Genomic DNA, 7,500 nt, shown 5'->3' on the forward strand with positions numbered 1-7,500 from the left:
TGGGGAGCGAAAATCCCCATAGGAATACATGGGGTGGAGCTGGGGAGCGAAAAAGCCCCTAGGAATACATGGGGTTGACCTGGGGACCGAGAAAGCCCATAGGAACACATGGGGTTGACCTGGGGACCGAAAAAGCCCATAGCAACACATGGGGCTGACCTGGGGACCGAAAGAGCCCATCGGCATCCATGGGGGGGAGCTGGGGAGCGGAAAAGCCCCTAGGAATACATGGGGTGGAGCTGGGGAGCGAAAAAACCCCTAGGAATACTTGGGGGGGAGCTGGGGAGCGAAAAAGCCCTTAGGAATACATGGGGGGGGAGCTGGGGAGCGGAAAAGCCCCTAGGAATACATGGGGGGGAGCTGGGGAGCGAAAAAGCCCCTAGGAATACTTGGGGTGGAGCTGGGGACCGAAAAAGCCCTTAGGAATACATGGGGTGGAGCTGGGGAGCGAAAAAGCCCCTAGGAATACTTGGGGTTGAGCTGGGGACTGAAAATCCCCATAGGAATAAATGGGGTTGACCTGGGGAGCGGAAAAGCCCCTAGGAATACTTGGGGTGGAGCTGGGGACCGAAAAAGCCCATAGGCATCCATGGGGTTGACCTGGGGAGCGAAAATCCCCATAGGCATCCATGGGGTTGACCTGGGGAGCGAAAATCCCCATAGGCATACGTGGGGTTGACCTGGTGCCCGCCCCCCCCACGGAAGTCCGTATGAGGTTTTTGAAACGGGCCTTGCCCGGGCCTTCGATCCAGGAGGGCGGACACTTTCGGCGGTTCGTCCCGGTGGCTGGGCCGGGTGCCGCATCTACAATATAGCCAAGAAACGTTCGCGGAGATTTTCGAGAACACGTTTTTAAGGACCCTCAATGCCCATGTTCGGTTCCAGAAAGCCGGTCAGAGGGATCTTCGGGGCAGAACCCTGCCGTGTTGAGGGGCCAAACCCGAGTTTGGAGCCAGGTCAACGGGGAAAACCGGAAAAGGGCCGGAGAAGGCGGTCAGGCCGGGCGAGAGTTCCAGGAGCTCGGCCACAATTCCGATTTCGTCCCGGTCAAGGGCTCCGTGGAAGGGCAGCCCGGGGGCGGGTCCAAGGGCCCCGGCAGGGACCCGGGCCTCCGGGGTCGGAGCCCAGGCACCCCGCCGAGGGGTGGTCGTCCCGGGCCAAGGCGGCGGGAGCCCGGGCAGGACTCCGCGGGGCAGGCCGGGCGGGAGTTCCAGGAGCCCGGCCGCGATTCCGACTTCTCCCCGGTGCCCTGCCCGGAGGCCGGGCAGGTCCGGGGGCCTTCGGCGCGGGCGGCGGGCTGCTCCCGCGGGGGAGACGAGCCGTGCTGGGCCCCGGGAGGGAGGCCCGGGGTCGACCTGGCGCCGGGGCTCCGGCCCTGGAAGTCCCGATGAGGTTTTTCAAACGGCCCGTGCCCGGGCCTTCGCTCCAGGAGGGCGGACACTTTCGGCGGTTGCCCCCGGTGGCTGGGCCGGGTGCCGCATCTACAATATTGCCAGGAAAGGTCCGCGGAGATTTTCGGGGACACGGTTTTCGGGACCCTAGTTGCCCATCTTGGGTTCCAGGAGGTCGGGCAGGGGTACCTCCGGGACCGGACCGTGCTGCAGGAGGGGCTCAACCCCGGGTTTGGCTCCATGTCGACTGGAGCTCCGGCCCAGGGGCGGGCCGGGCGAGAGTTCCAGGAGCCCGGCCGCGATTCCGGCTTCTCCCCGGTGCCCTGCCCGGAGGCCGGGCAGGTCCGGGGGCCTTCGGCGCGGGCGGCGGGCTGCTCCCGCGGGGGAGACGAGCCTCTCTGGGGCCCGGGAGGTTGGCCCTGGGTCGACCTGGCGCCGGGGCTCGGGCTCCGGAAGTCCGTATGAGGTTTTTCAAACGGGCCTTGCCCGGGCCTTCGCTCCAGGAGGGCGGACACTTTCGGCGGTTGCCCCCGGCGGCTGGGCCGGGTGCCGCATCTACAATATTGCCAGGAAAGGTTCGCGGAGATTTTCGAGGACACGGGTTTCGGGACCCTAGATGCCCATCTTGGGTTCCAGGAGCTCGGACGGAGGAACCTCCGGGGCCGGACCGTTCCGAAGGAGGGGGTCAAAACCGAGTTTGGCTCCATGTCGACTGGAGCTCCGGCCCCGGGGCGGGCCGGGCGGCCTGCCCGGCGAGAGTTCCAGGAGCCCGGCCGCGATTCCGGCTTCTCCCCGGTGCCCTGCCCGGAGGCCGGGCGGGCCCGGGGGCCTTCGGCGCGGGCGGCAGGCGGCTTCCGCGGCGGAGACGAGCCTCTCTGGGGCCCGGGAGGTGGGCCCTGGGTCGACCTGCCGCCGGGGCTCGGGCTCCGGAAGTCCGTATGAGGTTTTTCAAACGGGCCTTGCCCGGGTCTTCGCTCCAGGAGGGCGGACACTTTCGGCGGTTGCCCCCGGCGGCTGGGCCGGGTGCCGCATCTACAATATTGCCAGGAAAGGTTCGCGGAGATTTTCGAGGACACGGGTTTCGGGACCCTAGATGCCCATCTTGGGTTCCAGGAGGCCGGACGGAGGAACCTCCGGGGCCGGACCGTGCTGCAGGAGAGGTTCAACCCCGAGTTTGGCTCCATGTCGACTGGAGCTCCGGCCCGGGGGGCGGGCCGGGCGGCCTGGCCGGGCGAGAGTTCCAGGAGCCCGGCCGCGATTCCTACTTCTCCCCGGTGCCCTGCCCGGAGGCCGGGCGGGTCCGGGGGCCTTCGGCGCGGGCAGCGGGCTGCTCCCGCGGGGGAGACGAGCCGCCCTAACGCCCGGGAGGGAGGCCCGGGGTCGACCTGGCTCCCGAGCTCCGGCCCTGGAAGTCCGTATGAGGATTTTCAAACGGGCCGTGCCCGGGCCTTCGCTCCAGGAGGCCGGACACTTTCGGCGGTTGCTCCCGGCGGCTGGGCCGGGTGCCACATCTACAATATTGCCAGGAAAGGTCCGCGGAGATTTTCGGGGACACGGTTTTCGGGACCCTAGATGCCCATCTTGGGTTCCAGGAGGTCGGACGGAGGAACCTCCGGGGCCGGACCGTGCTGCAGGAGAGGTTCAACCGCGAGTTTGGCTCCATGTCGACTGGAGCTCCGGCCCAGGGGCGGGCCGAGCGGCTTGGCCGGGCGAGAGTTCCAGGAGCCCGGCCGCGATTCCTACTTCTCCCCGGTGCCCTGCCCGGAGGCCGGGCGGGTCCGGGGGCCTTCGGCGCGGGCAGCGGGCTGCTCCCGCGGGGGAGACGAGCCGTGCTGGGCCCCGGGAGGGAGGCCCGCGGTCGACCTGGCGCCTGGGCTCCGGCCCTGGAAGTCCGTATGAGGTTTTTCAAACGGGCCTTGCCCGGGCCTTCGCTCCAGGAGGGCGGACACTTTCGGCGGTTGCCCCCGGTGGCTGGGCCGGGTGCCGCATCTACAATATTGCCAGGAAAGGTTCGCGGAGATTTTCGGGGACACGGATTTCGGGACCCTAGATGCCCATCTTGGGTTCCAGGAGGTCGGACGGAGGAACCTCCGGGGCCGGACCGTGCTGCAGGAGGGGGTCAAAACCGAGTTTGGCTCCATGTCGACTGGAGCTCCGGCCCGGGGGGCGGGCCGGGCGGGCAGGCCGGGCGAGAGTTCCAGGAACCCGGCCGCGATTCCGGCTTCGACCCGGTCGACTGCACGGCGGGCGTGCAGGCCGGGGGGCGACTCGCAGGGGCCCTTCCAGGCTGCGGGGCCCAGCGGTTGGAGCCCGGCTACCCCGGCGAAGGGGCGGAAGAACCTGCACGGCGCGGCGGGAGAACCCGGCATGCTTCCGCGGGGCAGGCCGGGCAGGAGTTCCAGGAGCCCGGCCACGATTCCTACTTCTCCCCGGTGCCCTGCCCGGAGGCCGGGCGGGCCCGGGGGCCTTCGGCGCGGGCATCAGGCGGCTTCCGCGGCGGAGACGTGCCTCTCTGGGGCCCGGGAGGTTGGCCCTGGGTCGACCTGGCGCCCGGGCTCGCGCTCCGGAAGTCCGTATGAGGTTTTTCAAACGGGCCTTGCCCGGGCCTTCGCTCCAGGAGGGCGGACACTTTCGGCGGTTGCCCCCGGTGGCTGGGCCGGGTGCCGCATCTACAATATTGCCAGGAAAGGTTCGCGGAGATTTTCGGGGACACGGATTTCGGGACCCTAGATGCCCATCTTGGGTTCCAGGAGGTCGGACGGGCGAACCTGCGGGGCCGGACCGTGCTGCAGGAGGGGGTCAAAACCGAGTTTGGCTCCATGTCGACTGGCGCTCCGGCCCGGGGGGCGGGCCGGGCGGGCAGGCCGGGCGAGAGTTCCAGGAACCCGGCCGCGATTCCGGCTTCGACCCGGTCGACTGCACGGCGGGCGTGCAGGCCGGCGGCGACTCGCAGGGCCCCTTCCAGGCAGCGGGGCCCAGCGGTTGGAGCCCGGCTACCCCGGCGAGGGGCGGAAGAACCTGCACGGCGCGGCCGGAGAACCCGGCATGCTTCCGCGTGGCAGGCCGGGCAGGAGTTCCAGGAGCCCGTCCACGATTCCTACTTCTCCCCGGTGCCCTGCCCGGAGGCCGGGCGGGCCCGGGGGCCTTCGCCGCGGGCGGCGGGCGGCTTCCGCGGCGGAGACGAGCCTCTCTGGGGCCCGGGAGGTCGGCCCTGGGTCGACCTGGCGCCGGGGCTCGGGCTCCGGAAGTCCGTATGAGGTTTTTCAAACGGGCCTTGCCCGGGCCTTCGTTCCAGGAGGGCGGACACTTTCGGCGGTTGCCCCCGGCGGCTGGGCCGGGTGCCGCATCTACAATATTGCCAGGAAAGGTTCGCGGAGATTTTCGGGGACACGGATTTCGGGACCCTAGATGCCCATCTTGGGTTCCAGGAGGTCGGAGGGAGGAACCTCCGGGGCCGGACCGTGCTGCAGGAGGGGGTCAAAACCGAGTTTGGCTCCAAGTCGACTGGAGCTCCGGCCCGGGGGGCGGGCCGGGCGGGCAGGCCGGGCGAGAGTTCCAGGAACCCGGCCGCGATTCCGGCTTCGACCCGGTCGACTGCACGGCGGGCGTGCAGGCCGGGGGGCGACTCGCAGGGGCCCTTCCAGGCTGCGGGGCCCAGCGGTTGGAGCCCGGCTACCCCGGCGAGGGGCGGAAGAACCTGCACGGCGCGGCGGGAGAACCCGGCATGCTTCCGCGTGGCAGGCCGGGCAGGAGTTCCAGGAGCCCGGCCACGATTCCTACTTCTCCCCGGTGCCCTGCCCGGAGGCCGGGCGGGCCCGGGGGCCTTCGGCGCGGGCGGCGGGCGGCTTCCGCGGCGGAGACGAGCCTCTCTGGGGCCCGGGAGGTCGGCCCTGGGTCGACCTGGCGCCGGGGCTCGGGCTCCGGAAGTCCGTATGAGGTTTTTGAAACGGGCCTTGCCCGGGCCTTCGCTCCAGGAGGGCGGACACTTTCGGCGGTTGCCCCCGGTGGCTGGGCCGGGTGCCGCATCTACAATATTGCCAGGAAAGGTTCGCGGAGATTTTCGGGGACACGGATTTCGGGACCCTAGATGCCCATCTTGGGTTCCAGGAGGTCGGACGGAGGAACCTCCGGGGCCGGACCGTGCTGCAGGAGGGGGTCAAAACCGAGTTTGGCTCCATGTCGACTGGAGCCCCGGCCCGGGGGGCGGGCCGGGCGGGCAGGCCGGGCGAGAGTTCCAGGAACCCGGCCGCGATTCCGGCTTCGACCCGGTCGACTGCACGGCGGGCGTGCAGGCCGGGGGGCGACTCGCAGGGGCCCTTCCACGCTGCGGGGCCCAGCGGTTGGAGCCCGGCTACCCCGGCGAGGGGCGGAAGAACCTGCACGGCGCGGCGGGAGAACCCGGCATGCTTCCGCGGGGCAGGCCGGGCAGGAGTTCCAGGAGCCCGGCCACGATTCCTACTTCTCCCCGGTGCCCTGCCCGGAGGCCGGGCGGGCCCGGGGGCCTTCGGCGCGGGCGGCGGGCGGCTTCCGCGGCGGAGACGAGCCTCTCTGGGGCCCGGGAGGTCGGCCCTGGGTCGACCTGGCGCCGGGGCTCGGGCTCCGGAAGTCCGTATGAGGTTTTTGAAACGGGCCTTGCCCGGGCCTTCGCTCCAGGAGGGCGGACACTTTCGGCGGTTGCCCCCGGTGGCTGGGCCGGGTGCCGCATCTACAATATTGCCAGGAAAGGTTCGCGGAGATTTTCGGGGACACGGATTTCGGGACCCTGGATGCCCATCTTGGGTTCCAGGAGGTCGGACGGAGGAACCTCCGGGGCCGGACCGTGCTGCAGGAGGGGGTCAAAACCGAGTTTGGCTCCATGTCGACTGGCGCCCCGGCCCGGGGGGCGGGCCGGGCGGGCAGGCCGGGCGAGAGTTCCAGGAACCCGGCCGCGATTCCGGCTTCGACCCGGTCGACTGCACGGCGGGCGTGCAGGCCGGCGGCGACTCGCAGGGCCCCTTCCACGCTGCGGGGCCCAGCGGTTGGAGCCCGGCTACCCCGGCGAGGGGCGGAAGAACCTGCACGGCGCGGCGGGAGAACCCGGCATGCTTCCGCGGGGCAGGCCGGGCAGGAGTTCCAGGAGCCCGGCCACGATTCCTACTTCTCCCCGGTGCCCTGCCCGGAGGCCGGGCGGGCCCGGGGGCCTTCGCCGCGGGCGGCGGGCGGCTTCCGCGGCGGAGACGAGCCTCTCTGGGGCCCGGGAGGTCGGCCCTGGGTCGACCTGGCGCCGGGGCTCGCGCTCCGGAAGTCCGTATGAGGTTTTTGAAACGGGCCTTGCCCGGGCCTTCGCTCCAGGAGGGCGGACACTTTCGGCGGTTGCCCCCGGTGGCTGGGCCGGGTGCCGCATCTACAATATTGCCAGGAAAGGTTCGCGGAGATTTTCGGGGACACGGATTTCGGGACCCTAGATGCCCATCTTGGGTTCCAGGAGGTCGGACGGAGGAACCTCCGGGGCCGGACCGTGCTGCAGGAGGGGGTCAAAACCGAGTTTGGCTCCAAGTCGACTGGAGCCCCGGCCCGGGGGGCGGGCCGGGCGGGCAGGCCGGGCGAGAGTTCCAGGAACCCGGCCGCGATTCCGGCTTCGACCCGGTCGACTGCACGGCGGGCGTGCAGGCCGGGGGGCGACTCGCAGGGGCCCTTCCACGCTGCGGGGCCCAGCGGTTGGAGCCCGGCTACCCCGGCGAGGGGCGGAAGAACCTGCACGGCGCGGCGGGAGAACCCGGCATGCTTCCGCGGGGCAGGCCGGGCAGGAGTTCCAGGAGCCCGGCCACGATTCCTACTTCTCCCCGGTGCCCTGCGCGGAGGCCGGGCGGGCCCGGGGGCCTTCGGCGCGGGCATCAGGCGGCTTCCGCGGCGGAGACGTGCCTCTCTGGGGCCCGGGAGGTCGGCCCTGGGTCGACCTGGCGCCCGGGCTCGCGCTCCGGAAGTCCGTATGAGGTTTTTCAAACGGGCCTTGCCCGGGCCTTCGCTCCAGGAGGGCGGACACTTTCGGCGGTTGGCCCCGGTGGCTGGGCCGGGTGCCGCATCTACAATATTGCCAAGAAAGGTTCGCGGAGATTTTGGGGGACTCGGT

Source organism: Alligator mississippiensis, unplaced genomic scaffold (genome assembly GCF_030867095.1).
Source record: "Alligator mississippiensis isolate rAllMis1 unplaced genomic scaffold, rAllMis1 scaffold_124, whole genome shotgun sequence".
In the NCBI taxonomy this organism is placed as follows: Eukaryota; Metazoa; Chordata; order Crocodylia; family Alligatoridae; genus Alligator; species Alligator mississippiensis.